Raw genomic sequence first — 19,185 nt, forward strand, 5'->3', positions numbered from 1 at the left:
GACTCCTAATTAGAATAGCCTCAAAGTTTCTGAAATAGATCCTGCCATACAGAGCAGAATAAAAGATAATGATGAAGATTTTCTGTATTAGGACTGCACTATAGAGTTTTACTAAGTTAGAGATGTTCTGGATAATGGATAAGCCTGGGGCAAGGGGAAAGTGTTATACTCACCCATATGGAATTTTTAAAGAGTAACTGTGGTTTTACAAATTGATTTATTGAGGAATGTACTGGGGGTAAAAAGTGGGAATCCCAAAAGTAAATCTCATGTCATTAAGAGAACCAAAGAAAAGACACTTTAGTTATCATTTAATTCAACCCCTTCATTTCAGGGATCGGGCCACTGAGGCTCAGACTGGGAGAGGGAAATTGCCTTTCTTCACAAAATGATGCTAACCATCTGTAGCACAGTTGAGCGGTATTATAACTCAGAAGTGGGTCTTATAAAGGAATCAGAAAAATAAGAAAGACTGTTTTCCTTCCAGAAGTTTTAGTAGCTGAATTTTTTCTTCCTTTGTTTCCTTTGGATGTTTTTAAATAACCAAACAGGTGGTATTTGGTGCCCCATCTTTTCCTATTAAAAACCAAAGCAGGGAAGACATTTAAATCTTTCTAAAGTGGAGATTAGTAACATCTCTGTCACTGGATCCAGTAAGCAGTTCAGTGCTATATAAAGAGTGTTATACGTTGTTTGTTTTTTGAGAAATTTCCAGTTAGTTGCATAGTAACTGGCTGTATAATCTTGACACCTCCACCCAAAGTTATTTACTTGTTGGTTGATTGGGTGTTTCTGCCCAACGGTCTAATAATGGTTTTGAGGTAGTAATGTTGGCTTTCCACTTCCGGTAAATTGGATAATACATCGTGAAAACTTTTGCTTCTGAAGAAGAGGGAGATCTTCAGAGCACAGCAATCATTTCCCCAAAAAACCATCAGAAAAACAAAATAAATTAAAACAAACAAATACACATTTCAAAGAATCAGAGAAGCCATGAGAAATAAGACTCTAAAACTCCAGAGAAGAAAGCTCCTGCAGAGGTGTACTGAGGATTTCCGGCTTTTCAGGAGGCATTTGCCAATCATGGGTGAAGTCTGAGAACCGGGTCTTGGCTGAGAGACAGAACCCAGCAGAGTTATCTCCACGCAAAAGACTGCATTGGCAAAAGTGGGTATCACATGGTCTCAGAGGATCAGTTTTCACCATCAAGAGATACACTAACATCCGAAGGAGCACAGAGCAGGAGGCTGAAGTGTGAGGTGGATTCTTCCAGAGAGCAGAGGCTTCCAGGGTTAAGGAAACAAAAAACACGGGGAGAAGAGCCATGAGAACTACAGATGGGAATTGAAAGCTCTCAAAGAGGGGGCAGGTCACAGAGGTATCCACCATTTTCCAGGGGGCACTGGCCTCTCCGGGAAGCGATGGAGCTGAGGAACCAGGCCAAGCCCTCAGCAAGAGGCGGCTGCTGGGATACAAAGAAACCTTTATATCCCTTGAGGAGCAACTCCCAATTTCCCCACTCCCTAGCCACGGGTGACCACCATTCCACTCTCTGCTTCTGTGGGCCCGACTATCTTAGATACCTAATGTAAGCGCAATCATGTGGCATCTGTCCTTCTGTGACTGGCTTAGTTCACTTAGTGTAATATCCTCAAGATCCACCCATGTTGTCTCAAATGGTAGGATTTCCTTCTTTTTTTAAGGCTGAATAATATTCTATTGTATATATATGCCACACTTTATCTATTCTTTGGACAATAGATAAGTTCTAGAGAGCTTCTCCACAGCATAGTGCCCATAGCTAACAATACTGTATTGTGCACTTAAAATTTTGTTAAGAGGATAGATCTCATATTAAATGTTCTTACCATAATCAAAACCAGAAAGAAAGTTAATGAAAGGAAGGAAGAAAAAAGGAAAAATAAAGTTCTTGAAACAATGCCTAGCACGTAGTAAGCACCAGGAAATGTTAACATTTATAATTCATCTGCTACCCCAAAAAGGAGGAAACCAGCAAAGGTTCTCAGAGTTGCTTGGGAAGCAAAGAACAAAATAAGAGACGTGAAGGACCTAAAAAATGAAGCTGGTCTCTGCCTGAAGCCATAGCCCCCCCAGTGGGGTAAACGCCAAACCTCTCACCATGGTCCTAGCTTTTCTAAGTCTTCTAATCTCTTTATTTTGGAGGTTCTCTTGGCCCTTCTGTTCACACTCCCAAAAATGTCCCATCTCTGAAACTCAAGGAACAAAGAACAACCGGCCATTCTCTCATCATACTTAATCTGTCAAAATTATCATTTTGGGTTAATAGCTGCTGTCCTTCCGTCACTAATTACATAGACAAACTTACGTATTTAAGAAATAACCCATAGTCTCATGATCACCAAAGATCAAATTTCCCCTAGGACAGGCGCAGGCCATGGAGCTGGAGCAGAGAATGAAGGCATGTGTTGGGGGGAGATCAGAAGTGGAAAGGAGAAAAGGTAAGTCTGGAGCCAATGCTCTGGAGGCCTCGTCACATGCCCCCCTAATTTGTACAAAGTGTGTGCTGTCTCATAATTAGTAATCTCTCTTAGGTCTGTGTCTCATTCCTCAATCTCCAGGTCAATTGTGAACTTCTCAAAGATGAGGTCTTGAACATCCCACAGCAGCCAGCCCTGCTGTGAAGACAGGAAAAAGTCAGAGAAAGAGAACGAACATTATTGAGAAGGTAGTTGAAGGAAGGGAGAAGGGGCAAGAATCAAAAACGGAACAATACAAAAATATATTAAAGCATTCTCTCGTCAATGAGCATTGGTCAAGGCTGGTTGTGGCGTGTCCACCTTGTAGACAGCCTCCCTGGGTCTGGCCTTGAGTCCTCCTTTGACGACCTGCTCAAAAATTAGCTAAAAGTCGCTTCATTGAGTACGAGTCAGCTCCCAGTTCCACGCTCTCTGCAGTGCTTTTGTTTAGGGGCACACAACTGGCCCCCTGCCCTTGTGGAGAGGCAGTAAGACCCCCGGGAACATTGCTACACCTGAACAAGAAAAGAAATGGAAAGGACCGATTTGACATAAAATATAAAGTTCTTATTTATTCATATGCATTTGTTGTTTCTCATTCTCCTTGTGTATTTATTACATTGTCTCCTAAACTAATTACCTAATTACAGAGGGTGAAAGCATTTAAAGGATTACAGAGAGATCCCTCACATGTACTATGGAGGTAGAGATGTTTATTAATTGCTCCATCGAAAAATGTTCCAACCCTTTCACAGCCACTGAATTATTCATTAATCTGCCCCTTCACCCATGTGTTTAACCAGCATTAATCCCTCCAAGGTACCACTAAATACCCCTGGCCATTTATACTAAGCCCTTTAATTAATCACATTAGTGGTCATGTGTTGACCCTCTCTTCTCTCCCACATGCCATTCACACAGTTTCCTGGGGAAAGAGCCAACTAGAACACACACTTCTAGCAATGGCTGTGAGGCACTCTGCAACCAATTATTCCTTTAAATTGGAGTCACCAACATTTCAGACAAGAGAGGTCAAAATGTGACTATTTTTATTTTGACCTACAGATACGGCTGACATTTTTATTCTGCTCTTTGTAGAGGAAGACAACAAGAGGTAGACACAAGGAAGAACCTCCCGCTCAAAACTATCGATTCCACAAATCAGAGATCCATGGAAATCGGCACAGCCTTCTTCTTCAGGACCAGTGCCCCTGGGAGATGAGTTAGTCGATGCACTAGTATTTCCTGCAGTATAGACTGCAAGAAAAACAACTCCCAAAACTCCGTGCTGGCCAAGAAAGGTTGATGTGCCCACTCATGCAGATTTTAGTGCGGGTCCGAGTGACACTCTTGTGTCACGCAGCCACACAGTCTGCGTCAACCATGGGACTCTGCTATCTCGACACAGAGCCTCCTACCTGGGAAGGAAAGAGAAATGCAGGCTGGGGAATTGCAAGTGGGCTTTCCACAGTGTCAGCCTGGGGTGACAGATGTCACTTCCAAAACTAGTCGTCTAATCCTATTCAACTGCAAGGAGACAAAGACATACAGTCTCTTAGGTGTCCAGAAGAGAAAGGGAAGCAGATAATGATAAATAAGACTCTTAATGTCTTGTCTATCAAAGAATATTAAGTGCACTAGTCTTTACTTCAACTACTTAATGGTTATTGGTAATAATACCTTACTCTGATAGGATGAATGCTAATTTACAATGAATTTTCCGTTGACTTCTCTCATGTGTTTTTATTTTATCTTGTTTGATCTCTACTATATTCTATCATGTTTTCTTGTATCATGTCACTCATAGAAAAAGCCTCACGTGAATAGGACCTTAGTTGGGAAGTGCCTCAACTCCACCACATGTGTATTTCCATTATGTCAGTTTCTCATAGGGCTTCTCAATCTGGATGCCATGATTCAGAGATTATAGGGATCTTCTACGGCAATGTGTGTGTCATTTTTCCTATGAAGAGGGTCCATAATTTGCAGCAGGTTCTCAAGGATTTCCCTCTACTGGTATATCAAACCCTCGGAGGCTGAGACTGCCGGAATGATCTTTTGATCTTCCAGAGCATCTGTCAAATGCCTGGCACAGCCAAGTGGACAGAACAGATTGCTGATGAAGGAATTTTAGAAAAGAAGTTGGGAGGGAATAGGGGTCCTGCTAGAGAAAATGCATACGTGGGGGTCAGCAATTGGAGGAATGGGATCTGGCCCATAGGTCCAGCAGGAGGGCATTAATGACTTAGAGGGAAGGAGCCAGGAAGCAGAATGAGGGCACAAATGGAGAGTGAGAATATCTAGAAGACAACCATTTGTGTGCTTTGCAAAGGGCTGGGAAAAATCACCTTGCCCACCCCTGGATAAGGAGGCTTTGCCACCACAGCTTACATTATATGGAGTTCCTGGTGAGAAGAGGTTTGGCTGTGGGCATCCAGACACATTAACTGAATTTTCTGGAACAAGGGATTGGCATATACACCAAAGGTTTTTAAATCGGTCCTCTGATTTATTTAGCATGTTGACTCACATATTAACTGTAAAGAAATCATCCCCTACAGTCTTATTGTGTGAAAGGTAGAACCGCCCTTTATGGGCAGGAAGATGAAAGGGTGAACCTCTAAGGCAGAGAGAGTGCACAATGTACGTAGCAAACTACATTAAACATTTAAAGAAGAAATTATGTTAAAACAAAATGCTACCCTACAAAAGGTAGACATCCACAATTACTAATACTACAATGTTTTGGGGAGGCTGAATGGTTTTACTTTTTGCATTCTAAAAACGAGAACTTGGTTTATGCTGAAATCCCAGGAGGTTCTTTATAAAGGGACATGGTTCAAGCAGGGTTTCAGGGGGTCATGGTGGACCCCAGTGGGTGTGCACACCACACCTCTTCCCACACAAGCTAGCATTTCCCTGGCAGCTCAGCCTAAGCACTGGCCCTTCTGCTGGCACTTCCAGGGGGGAATAAATCACTCTGCTTGTATTGCAAAAATTGCATTTGAAATACCCTCCCAGCTTTGCTTTGTCCATTGACACCACATAGGCCCTTCAGAAGCCAGCTTAGAGATCCCAAGCCCCACAAACTTGCCAGCTGGGACCCACTGACCACGCTCTTCTATAACAGCAATGACAACTAAGCCAAGAGCGACCATTTCCGAGGATGGGCCATGTGCCTATAAACACACCTTCAGACCTATGGATGAGAACACTGAAGCCTGACCCTTTGAAAAGAGGCAAAATGACAGACATGTGAATAAAATAGAATGATTCCAAAAGGGTACACACAAGCATTCCAGGAAGGTCAAGAAAGTAATGTCTTGCTCTTAGATTAGTCCATTAAGGAGGAAGGCCGGGTTGTGTAAGGGGGGTGGTCAGGACAAGGGTCTTCCCTTACCCCGCAGAGCAGCTGGGAAACTGCAGTGGTAGGGGGACGGGGGTAAAAAAAAAAAAAAAAAGGAAAGAAAGAAAAAGAAAAAAACTATTTTAAAAACAATCATCATCACTGCAAACAGATGCACACATACCCACCATAGAACAAACAAATGCAGAGCCTGGTGAAGATGGAGAAGGAGGTGTCCCCTGCTGTGCGCCATTTCTTCAGGCATCCAGTTGTGGGGGGCTATCTCTTGGTCCCCACTGCAAGGCTGTGTGATCTGGCTCCAGACTCCAGACTCCTGTCTCTCCCATTTACCACCAACACTTTCCCAAAGGCCTGCATCCATCCACAGGATGACAACTGATGAATCCATGCCAACATGGTCTCCTGAAAAGCTCCTGAAAACTACCGGTAACTTGCCCCCACCTCCCCTCCGGCCCCATTCTGATTCAGTAGTTCTGAAGAGCAGGAATGTGAGTTTTAAGGATGTTCTCTGATTGGTTCTCATAGGTACTCCTGGTTGACATCCAGTCAGAGCCTAGGTAATTCATTAACTGGAGAGAGGTCTCATAAAAAGGCATATGCTGATGCAAAGCCACCCAGACATGTCAGGGTTAACAGAGATGTCAGGGCTAACCCAAGGCTCCAGATTCTCACTGCAGGTCCAAGTTCCCCTGGTTAGCACCACAGAGTAGACAAAAGAAACAAAACTAACTCTCCTAGTCCTTCTCCCTTCATTCTGGAAAGAGGGTTCAGTGGGAAAGAAAAAAAAAAGAATATTTTAAAGCGTAATAAGCATACACTTTCCATAATCAAAAGAGAATTTTTTCTACTGGGTGGTAACTATACTTTTGGGAACGATCACTTTGTAGTGCATACAGATGTTGAATTATAATGGTGTACACCTGAAACTTATATAATTAAAAAAATATTTTTTAAAAGATCTTATTTATTTTATTTGAGAGAGAGAGAGAGAGAGTGCTAATGAGCTGGGGAGAGGCAGACTGCCCCCCGAGACCTATGCAGGACTCAATCCCAGGACCCTGGGATCATGACCTGAGCCAAAGACAAACGTTTAACCAACTGAGCCACTCCGGTGCCCCTAAAAAAGAATTTTTACATTGAAGTGTAAGTACACTGTCTGTGCTACATACACTTTGAGAAATATATAAATGTTTCTATTATGTCCAAAAATGAGGTTAATTTAAAAAATATTCTATGGATTCTAGAAAAGAATGCATACTTCTATTTGGGAGGTGTATAGTTTGATCTGGATGTTAACCTACACTTATACAAATAAAATAAATCCATAATTAAATAATATATAACATAAACATAAATATCTGTAAATATTAATAAGTATATATATTTAGAAATGCTACATGTTTTCTACTTTATTTACTAGATTTTTCATGACCTTATTGATAACAATATCTGCTTTCTACTAATTTTTTGGTGTATTTTCCTACCTTTCATTAAGTATGTATTATGATACTTTATTTGTTGCATAAAGATTATTAGAGTTATAATCTCATTGTGTGTTCTTGCTTCATTAATACCTTTTGTCTCATATTAAACTTTTTTTGAAATAAAAAAAGAATTTAGTTTCAACATGCAACTTGCTCTTAAAAACAAAAAAGCATAAACAGAATAGAAAGCACTGTGTTTCAATTTTTTTATTGAAACCAGCCCCGTGAATTAGTTGAGAGAGAGAGATCCCACTAGCATCTCGACCTGGGAGAAGCTGACCTGAGGATTTCATACAGAGCTACTGTCATCCAGATAGAAGTTCTCCTTTGCTTTTTTACTATCATGTACTACCACTTGTAATATTTCTAAAATCACTTTTGAGGTAATAAACTTGAAAAATCAAAGGCTCACAGATGCACAGGGTTTTTGTGACAAAATAAATAGCAGGGCAGGAGGAAATTGTTAGTTAAAACATCTCATTCTCATGGAGGTCCTCAAGGGCAGAAGGCAACATATACACATTGCACAATGGTGGCATCACATCAAAACAGAGATATTAGGGGAAAATGCAGTAAAAGATTGTGTTGTGCACAAGTGGGCAGCCTCACTAGTAGCAGAACAACACTTAACCCTCTGGCTGAGGTCGGCATCCCTGTGTCCCTCCAATGTAATAATAACAACAATAACAATAATAATAATACAAGTGCATGCTTCCTTCTACCAAAGAAGGTTGATACTCAGAAGGACAAGTGTCATTCCCTTTCTCTCTTTTCCATCCATGAACACATAGGATGATTCAGTAGAACAAGACTAAGAGAGATGCTCAATTTCTGGCCAATGAACATTGCTCATTTTCTGGCCTGAGAAAACAAATTCAGATACACGGGACAAGGCATTAGTTGAAAGGAGGTAAATATTAAAGAAAACAAAACAAAACAAAACAAAACAAAAGAAGGAAGGAAGGAAAGAAAAATGGGGAAAACAAAAGTGGATGGAGCTGTTGACACTGGGTTTATCACTTTCTCTCCCATCTGAGAAAAATCTTTTTTCATCAAGTCATCAAAACTTTTCAATTCCATTCAAAAAATATTTATTAAGAACCAAGAGAAGCACAATGTGAGATTTCAAAAAAAAAAAGGGGGGGGTGTGCCTGGGTGGCTCAGTTGGTTAAGTCTCTGCCTTCAGCCCAGGTCATGGTCCCAGGGTCCTGGAGTTGAGCCCCCTGTTGGGCTCCCTGCTCAGCGGGGAGCCTGCTTCTCCCTCTCCCTCTGCCTCCCATTCCACCTGCTTGTGCTCGCCCCTCTCTGTCAAATAAATTAAAAAAAAATTAATAAAAAATTTTAAAAAGATCCCTGATTTTGTTCCTGTACCATAAAAGACACCAAATACTAGTGGTCGTATTAGTCAGGATAGACCACGCTTCTCCGTGTTAACAAAGTATTCCCCAAATCTTTGTAGTTCACCAAAGTAAGCTTTTGCTGTTGCGGGTTTTGGTCACTCATATAAAATCTAACTGAAAGTCAGTTATTTCTCTTTGGCAGCTCTCATCCCTGGTTCCTCCTGTTTTCAACCACACCAATTTAGAGCTCCTCCTTCGAAATGCAAGGACAGAATGGAGTTCTCAACACTGCTCCCTGTCTTGGGCCGGCCAGAGGGGACACATCACATTAGCTCCCGTTCCCACGGGTGAGGACTAGGGCATGTGGGGTTAATACTCTAACCACAGGGAAGCTGGAGATAATCTCCCTGTGTCCCTAGGAAGAGAGAAGGCGTTGAGAGAGACAGCATTGTATCTGCCCCAGAAAAACAATGAAATGTATTGAAAGAATCAGATAGAACATAGGGCAGCTCCATTCTGAGTGGCTGGGAGTTTGTAGAGGTAAGATTAGGGTCACCTTCGAGCATAGATTAGTGGGGAATACAGAGCACATGCAGTGTGGAAGGAACATTGTGATCAAAACTCTAAAGGCAAGAAGTCATGCCGTGTATTTGAAGAACAGTAAGGAAGCAAGCCCTGCTGAATGATTGTTAATAATGGAAGACAGCTATTCAGAAGCAGCCGGGAGTGGTTCATGTTGCAGAGCTATGAGCTGTATGGAGGACGAGGAGTAGAAATAGTTTTTCATAAAGCAACTTGTGGTCTGTGAAGCCAGTCTGCCCAGGTAACCCCAGGCACAATTCAGATGTCCAATCCAGAGAGTGGAAGTCATCCAACTCTTCCCACGATCCCAATTATCCAGATAGTCACTAATTGATCTACTTCCTGTGGCTATCTCAAAGCCACATGTTCCTCTATGCCCCTGCTACCTCTGCCTTATGCCAGGCCCTTGGGATTTTTTACCCACTGCCACGGACTGAATGTCGGTGTCAGCCCAGAATTCCTGTGGAAATCCTAATCCCCAGTGTGATGGTATTTGGAGACGGAGCCTGGGGGAGTTGATTCTCTCTCTACCCTTCATGTGACCGCACAGCAAGGAGGCAACTGTCTGAAGGACAGGAAAGTTCTCACCAGGACCTGACCATGCTGGCCTCCGTGATCTTGGACTTCGAGCCTCCAGAACCGTGAGATATAAATTTCTTGTGTTGAAGCCAGCCAGTCTATGACCTCTGTTACCGTGTCCTGAGGGGCTAAGACACCATCTCTGGCCACAGCCTGGTCAATGGTCTCCTCATCTCTGACCCCTTTCCCCTTCAGTATAAATCTGACACTGTGGACCAGAATGGACTTCCGTAACATTCCTAAAAATGGTATCACATAGGGCGCCTGGGTGGCTCAGTCGTTAAGCGTCTGCCTTCAGCTCAGGTCATGGTCCCAGGGTCCTGGGATCGAGCCCCGCATCGGGCTCCCTGCTCCGCGGGAAGCCTGCTTCTCCCTCTCCCACTCCCCCTGCTTGTGTTCCCTCTCTCGCTGTGTCTCTCTCTGTCAAATAAATAAATAAAATCTTTAAAAAAAAAATTGTATCACATAAGGGCCCCTTCCTGACCTGCTCATGCCTATTTCACCTTCTTCCAACACCAAACCACTTTGAGGTTTTCTGCAAACATCAGATTTGTCACAACTCTTGAGCATTTCCATATGCTGCTCCTATTAACTGAGAGGCCTCACTCCTTCCTGCTCGGAAAACTCGTGTCCGTCCTACACAGCCTCCTCCTGGTATCTCCCTTGGTTAATAATTCCCTCCTCTGTGCTAACTTTTACACACCTCTAAAATCTTTTATTGCTTCTATTTGTTTACATTCATTCACATCCTGGTCAGCTCTCCAAGTCTAGGGTGAGCACCACTGGGAACAGGAAATGTGCCTTCTTCACCTTGACTCCCCAGGCCCAAGCCCTAGATCTGGTTCAGAGCACAAGCTCAGTAAATACTTTCAAGGGGCACCTGGGTGGCTCAGTCAGTTAAGGGTCCGACCCTTAATCTCGGCTCAGGTCATGATCTCAGGGTCGTCACATTGAGCCTTGAGTTGGGTTCAGGGCTCCATGCTCAGCACAGAGTCTGCTTGAGATTCTCGCCCTCTCTCGGCTTCCCCGCCCCCACGTGCACTCACTCTCTTTCTCTCTCTCTCAAATAAATAAATAAATCTTTAAAAAATATGTTTCTATTTTTTTAATTTTTTTAAGATTTATTTATTTATTTATTTATTTATTTATTTATTTATTTGTGAGAGAGGGAGCACAAGCAGGGGGAGTGGCAGGCAGTGGGAGAGGGAGAAACAGACTCCCCACTGAGCAGAGACCCCGATGTGGGGCTCGATCCCGGCACCCTGGGATCAGGACCTGAGCCGAAGGCAGACGCTTAACCGACTGAGCCACCCAGGCGCCCCCAAAATTAATGTTTTTAAAGCAAATATCAACTTAGTATTATGCACAGTATCTAAGGTATATATATTCTGGGCCTAATATTCAGGCTTAACACTATGATCTCCAGTAGAATAATAGTAATAGAATAATACAGTGCTTGCTTCGGCAGCACATATAATAATAGAATAATACAGAGGATTGTAAAGGAGGAATACAGAGAAATAAAGTGCTTTGGATTCAGTAGGGCAGAGTTCTTCAATGATACCTAATAGCTATTAAGACCTTATTCCCGGCCAGACACTATGCAAAGTATTTTAATATATTATCTCAGTTAATACTCACCAAAACCCCCCAAGGAGAAACACTATTATTAATCATATTTTAAACATGAGTAAACTAAGGCATATGGGCCATGAGCATCTCACTCAGGGCCCCACAGCTAATAAGAGTGGAGCCAGGATCTGAATCCAGGCACTCTAAGATGGAATCCATACGTGAAAGGTACTGTCCTGTGATAAGAGGGCAAGCTCAGATATTAAGATCAAAGGCAATGACACAGAGGAATTAGGACAACATGAAAGCCAGAGGGATGATGGAACGGGAGCAGGGGAGCACACACACTCTATGCTCCTTGCCCTTAGTAACTTAGAAATAGGCTGAGTGCGTGTTAGTAGGAGTGGTATGCTAAGTATGTGTTTTTAAATAGAAACCCTACTTTATTAACTATGTGCAATAGCTGTGGTTAGATCCAAACTTTTGATAATGAAAATGAAAATAAATAAATAACTACCTCATCAAGATATATATAATTACTAGGCAAGGAAAACAATGAATCAGCCTTGGTCATTACAACAATGAGCCAAGACACCAGAAGGCAACGCCCACAACAAGTGAAATGTCAATCTCAGTGGCTACTTTACTATTTACTGTTTTAAAATAAGCACTTCCCCCCCTTTTACTAAATTCTGAATTGTCTCTATCTGTTATCAATGTATTTATTACAAGTTTACCAGAGATCCCCTGCCCTGTGGTATAGGTTATATGGGAATTTAAGTGGGAGGGGAAGACAGGGATAATGGAAGGAGAGCAGGAAAGACAGAGAATTCCTCTGACTCACAGGTGCTCTCACTAACAGTGCAGTGCTAGTCAACAAATATGCATTAAACTTCCACCTGGTAGCAAGGAAAGAGCCCAGAGATGGGGATTCTGTGGGGGGCAGGGTTGCGGGGGACATCCCAGATACAGTCCGGCTCCTAAAGAGCTCACAGCCTTGCAGTGCATATGGACAAGGAATGAGGAAATGTCAACGCCACAAAGAAAGAACAGGGTGCCATGACAGCGCTGGGAAAGGCACCTACAGCAGATTTGGGAAGTCTCGGACGGCTGCCAGGAGAAAGTCAATTTCAACTGAGACCTGAAGAACAAACTCTCTTGCCAGGGGTAAGAATGGAGGAAAGAATCTTAGCAGAAACATGAGAAAGAGCAACAAAGCAGAGAAACAGGTGAAACCAAATCGCCTGACTCAGTAAGGCCTAAACAAGAAGCCAGAGGGCAGGTATGAGAAGAGGAGGTGGAGCGATAAAGGGCTGCATCCTGGAGCCGCACAGGGGCTTTGGACGTTTTCCCAGCATCGATGGAGAGTGAGTGAGGACCCTACAGAGAGCAGGGCAGGCAAGGGACCTAAAGAAAGGCATGTTTTACAAATCTCTCCGGTTACAGTATGGAAGATGATGGAAGGAACAACACTGGGGGCTGGAAAACAATTAGGTTGCTGCAGCAATTCTGATGGGAGTTCAGGCTGGCTTGGGCCCAAGGTGGCAGCGCAGGAATGGACTAGTGTGGAAAGATGAGAAAGACATGCAGGAGAGAGAAAGACCAGGAGTAGGGCGTGGTTATATGGGGCCCTGAGGCTGAGAGAAAGGTGATGGTGCCTAGGCATTGGCTTGCAAAATGGGGAGGGCAATGGTGTCTGCCCACCAGAAGACAGACAAAAAGGGAAACACAGGTTTCCAGAAGCACTCAGCTCGGGACATCCTGCCCTTTGGGTGTATGTGGAACAGCCACAGGACAGGTCTTCAAGGCTGTTGGACATTTGGGTCTGTAGTTCAGGACCGCGATGGGGTCTGGAGATTTCCATTGGGGAATTATCACATAGAAATATGGTGCAAGTCAGAGAAGCAGACAAGATTACGCACTGAGAACACATCTAGAAGAGAACCGGCGAACAGAATCCTGGAGAAAACCAATATTGAAAGGACAAGTTGCAGGAAAGGAGCCCACAAAACATCATAAGAAGAATAGCCAGAGAAGTTGAAAGGAAACCGGGAGAGTGAAGGACAATGGAAGGTGAAGAAAAATCTTATCTCGATAAGGAGGAGGTAGTCTGCTGTGCCATGTGCTTTGGGATGGCAAGTAAGATACGAAGCCCCCGGCATCCTTCAGATTCAGTGCCAGTGGGTCTCCAGTCCCCCTGGGAGGAGTCGCTCAGGCCAGGGCTAGCACAGGAGACACGCTCCGGTGGGCTGGGACATAATGGGTATGGTCAACTCTTTCAAGACAGGAGTGTATCTCAGAGCAGATGTACAGTCAGGGGATGTTTTCAAGGTGTGAGGGACTCAAAAGCTTTTACATGCAACTGGGAAGGAGAATAAGCAGGATTATAAATGCAAGTGAAGTGAAGAGGTAATGGAAAGCAGGAGGTTCTCCAGGAGGCACAAGGAGATGTCCTTCAGTGCACAGGTGGATGGACTGGTCTTTGACAGAAATGGGCCCGGAAAAATCTGTGCTAGAAGGAAATTCAGAAGGGATACGGATGGCTGAGAAGCTGTGTTTCACAGAGACAACCTGGGATTTCCATCATCAGTCAATCAACAGCCAAACAGGATATTAACCACCTGGGAGCAGAGTTTCCTTGTTCACTCAAGTTTCTGCTCTAACCACAGCCTATTAGAAAAGTGGACTGGGCGGGGGTGGGGGACCTGAGTGGCTCAGTCTGACTTGATTTTGGCTCAGGCCATGATCTCAGGGTCATGAGATTGCCCTGCTTCGGGCTCTGTGCTGGGCGTGGAAGCTCCTTTGCGATTCTCTCTCTCCCTCTCCCTCTACCCCTCCCTACCCCCCCCCCCACCTCTTTCTCTCTCTGAAAAAAGAAAAAGAAAAGAAAGAGGAAAGAAAGGGAAAGGAAAAAGAAAGGGAAAGGAAAGGAAAGGGAAAGGAAGGGAAGGGAAGGGAAGGGAAGGGAAGGAGACTGGGTGGCTTAGTCGGTTAAGCAGCTGCCTTTGGCTCAGGTCATGATCCCACCATCCTGGGATCCAGGCGGATTTGGCTCCCTGCTCAGCGAGGAGTCTGCTTCTCCTTCCCCCTTCTCTTGTGTTCTCCCTTGCTCTCTCTCTCAAATAATAAATAAAATCTTTAAAAAACAAAAAAGAAAAGAAAAGTGGGCTGGGGCATGGGAGTTTAAACAACAAAAGAGAGAGAAATGCTCAGCTCTGCCACACAGCTATAAGACTTTTTAAAAACCACTTGACTTCACACACCTTTGAATGCAAATGGATACATTTACTAGTTTAGTATACGCAAGTCTAAAATGAGCCTTCCTCCTGTTAGAGACGGACCACAGACTGTCTAGAGAATCTAATTCCAAGTATTTATTAAGTGCCTACTCTTCTAGGGCTTCCCTGTACCCAAGAGAATAAGAATCATTTCTTACATTTGAGAAGCCTTTGACGAGTGATTGCCACGCCGCATCTAGAATGCTTGGGGAGACTGTTTAAAATGCAGATTCCCAGAGCACATCCTCACATTAAGTTGCACTAAATCTGGGGTAGAGCCTGCAAAACTGTACTTGTACCAGGCTCCTGATGATACCAGAGAACCATTTGGAAACCCAATACTGCTTATCACGTAATAAATCTTCTCACACGCCAAGTAATCCAGAGCATGAGCAAGGTGTTGGGGCCCTGTGATGGGTGAAAGCTGAGACAGAAACAAACACCAACAACTCAGTAAATAAAACGGTGACCATGGCTCATGCATGCACTGAGTCAGGCAAGGCGTATCTATTGAGTGTTCACTCTGCACCAAACCCCAGGCTCAGCAAAGGGATTATAAATTTGAACTAGATTTGGAGCTTTTCCTCAAATAATTCTTAGTCTATTAAGGAAGAAAGAAAAGAAGATCAACCAATGATTCTAGTTCAGTCTAAGTGTTTTGACACATCTGCCACATCTCATGACCAGTTATTAACATGGTACAATGAGAGCATAAAGGATGGTCTCCATTAGAATGGGCGAGGGGACAGACCCATGAGAGGGATTGATGCTTGAACGGGTTATACATTTTGACTAGAAATTAGATGAGGATGGGCAGGGAAGGATATTCCAAACAGCATAAAAAGCAGCAGCATGTGCGTAACACTGACCCAGACCTACCCAGAGTTCTACCATCACTATCATATGAAAGAGAGTTCACGCAAAAGGCATGTACTCTCCTGAAGTCTGAAAAGAACACGAAGAAATTATTACTACTGGAGTGAGACATCTTTGTATAATCCACATCCAAGAGCATATTAAACCCACAAATGCTGAAAGTTTTGTCCAGAGAAAATTTAGGAGTCTTTAAAGGCAAAATGATAAGAAGCCACTGAAAAAACTTTGGTAAGAATATCCAGTTATAGGAAGGAACTAGGAAAATGTGACAATGTGGAATCCCAACTTAGAAGAGGGCCCGTAAGAAGGAATAGAAAGTTAGAGCATGAGGGGTTAAGGGGAAGCTGGATTCTCTTTAGTCCTAGCTTCAGGGAGGTGACCCTGCCATTTTTATGGTCAAGAGAGAAAGCAGAAGGCAGGTAAGTTAGTCACGCGGAGGTGAATTTAGAGGAAAAAAATAGTAGGGAGATATGGCGTAGTACCTAAAGAGACAGATGCGTCCATTGCTGATTTCCTTAAACTCTGGGTGGTGGATGAAACATGCTAAAGTAGATCTTCAGGGTGAGAACAGACACTAAGGGAAAAAGGGAAGGGGGATAGACCATTTGTTGTTCTGAGAGATTTCTAAAATAAAGAAGAGTATACCTATCAGGATAAGTTCTTATTCTAACAAGTAGTCACAAAAATTTTGGTGGCTTAACTCAGTAAGATTTATTTCTCCCTCGCCTCACAGTTTGATGCAGGTTGTTTGAGAGGAGAAATCTCCTGCTCTACTTAGTTATTCAGGAAGCCCTGTCTCCTTCCATCTAGTGGCGCCGCCATCTTGTAAATTCTCGAGTTCTACCACGGATCCTCCACATAATGACCGAATGGGATAAAACAAGTGCACGGAAGATCATGGTAGTGGTTTTACTTTCAGGCGCCAAGCCTGGATGTGGCTTCTAAACTTCTACCCGCATTCCGTTGGTCAGACTCAGCCAGATGGTGCTCACTGATCTGCGTGTGAGGCAGGGGCATGTAATTTAGTTGTGTACCCAGAGAAAAGGAAATGGGTTTGGTGAGGCCATGGTACTGTCTCTACCCCAGGCAGGTACAGAGTGTTCTTTAGCCAAGATCAGGGTGAGTATGTTGAGCCTAAGGTAGTCAAGGATGGGAAACGGACAGTTCATGAAAGGCTAAATGCTAAAGTAGGACAATTAAAAACAGGGGGATAAAAAAACATTTTTAGCAAGCAGTGATGTCAGAGAATAAACACTCTTTCTCTTCTTGGGCCAATTTTAAAGGATGACAGTTTGACCCCAGGACATGGTCAGTAAAATTTGGGGAAAAGTCTTTCAGTTAGTGCTAAAGGAACCAAGGGGAGAAGAAGGAAGATGATACACCATATGGCACCAATCGGAAATGCTATATCTATCATCTATCTATCTATCTATCTATCATCTATCATCTATCTATCATCTATCATCTATCTGACTCCTAATCACTCCTCTGTCAACCCTCTTCTGTACATATTCCTCACACAAGAAAATATTCATGTAAAAACAATTCAAAATACTGCAGGACACAGGATGTGATCAGCCCCAGGACTTGCACACAGAAATCAATACAGAGCTTTAGATGTTAAACTAGTCTCAGTATAGACAGGGCTCCTGCCACCTCACAAAAGAAGCAGTCTCACGCCCTGGCCGGGGACAGCCTTGGACACTCCATCTCAGGTTAGCTTTTCCCTGGGGCAAGAAACAGACAGACCTGGACATATGTCATAACAAGTAGGACATGGAACCCTCCCCTCTTCCATCAGTAACATTAATAATACGTAGCATTTATTGACAGCTCACTACGTGCCAGGCACTGTGTCTCACACAACTTAACGGGATAGGTACTATTTTATCACATTTTACAGATGAAGAAACTGACACCCAGAAAGTTTCCATAACCTACTCTAAGTTACCCAAATGGAAAATGTTGAAGGAAAATTCAAATTACTTGGCTTCCAGAATTTGTGCTTTTGAGGACTATATTTTTCTTTTGGAAAACTGTATTTCTTCAGTGTAAAAACGCAGGATGGGGTGAGGAGTAACAGACAAAACAATTACCAAACAATATTTTGTGATGAAAATAAAAGTTAGGTTTTCTGATAGTGGAATCCATTGAGTTGACTGGCTTACTTCTTGCTTTATTATCTTTGTCATTGCAAAAGCCTACAAAGAGGAAATGCGTTTATCTTATTTTACTTGAACTCCTTCTTTTCCACACCTCCTAGTCAGTGTGTTCTCTGCTTTATATTCCCAGCTGGACTCTCAGGCTATTTATTTTCCTTTGTGGTCACTAATGCTGTGAGCTTCTTACCCTGGCAGGGGGAGGGGGTAGAAAGGAGATTCAAAAAGTTGCATCTTGATGTTTTAAACTTTTGACACTATATCTTGAAGCGCAACAATATATTTTTTTGTTCATTATCCTTTAGAATGTTAGGATGCTAAGCAAAGAGGAACAACTTGCTTCCTCTGTAGTCTGGAATGGTCTATGATAGGTCAGGTAACACAACACGGCATCCCAGCAAATATGCTATAAATATTTGTGTACAAGATCTTTTCAAAAAAATTTATTATGTTCAGTTAGTCAGCATACAGTGTGTACAAGATTTGATCTTGGGACAGACAGGAGATTGAGAGAGAGAGAGAGAGAGAGAGGAGGTTATTCAACACCAAGTACAGAGCTACTTTCAGTGAGCCCGTCTCAAACACCAGTACTGAACTCTTCAGATACTCCCTCCCAGAGATCATTAAATCCAGTTTACAACCAGACCAATGGCTCACTTCTTGATTTCTGAAGTCACTTGTTCAATTCCCTTGACTTCAGGGCCAAAACGAATTGTTTATTATTTATAGAGAGTATAAAAAAGTCATCGCAATCTGTGGCTGGTTCCAAGGATAGTAACTTGTATTCTTATAACTTGCACATGGCCAAATTTCTGAAAAGATTTACGTATGTTAAATGTATGCAGATGATCATTTTAAAACCATTTCTCCCAGCAATACTTATTAAGCATGTAATTTTGAGAAATCACTGCATTTGGAGGCTATGGGATATACAGAGACCTTCAGAAAGCAGTTTGACAATCCTTAAGAATTGTCTACGAAAAAAAATAAGGGTTTCTATAATGTGCCATCAGTCCTCGGGTAACTTCTCTGGGACACCAGTTTTCTCATTTCATGAAACAAGATTTTATTAACTCAATGAACAGTAGAGTCAGGTTAAAGACTGGCTCTGGAGTCCCATGGGCCCTCCAGAGATTGCTGGCCCCCGGATTTGGGCCCAGCTTCCTCATCCGTGGCAGTGGGTGGTATAAGAAAATCCTTTCCAGGGGCATGAGGATGAAATCACCCACTTAAACCTCTTACCATAGTGCCTCCCCACTGACAAGTGATCAGGCTGTTTTCCATCTTTATGATTGCTGATGGAACCCAGTGTACACTCGGCATTGTGAAAGAGATCCACAATACAAAGTTGTGTAGCACGCCAATCCTCCAGGCGTTCCCTTTGTAAAGAGCAAGAAAGTCAACACAGGTTTGTAATTTAAAAAAAAAGGGGGGGGGTTAAGAGCTCTGA

The sequence above is a fragment of the Zalophus californianus genome, chromosome 8 (assembly GCF_009762305.2).
Source record: "Zalophus californianus isolate mZalCal1 chromosome 8, mZalCal1.pri.v2, whole genome shotgun sequence".
NCBI classification, from domain to species: Eukaryota; Metazoa; Chordata; class Mammalia; order Carnivora; family Otariidae; genus Zalophus; species Zalophus californianus.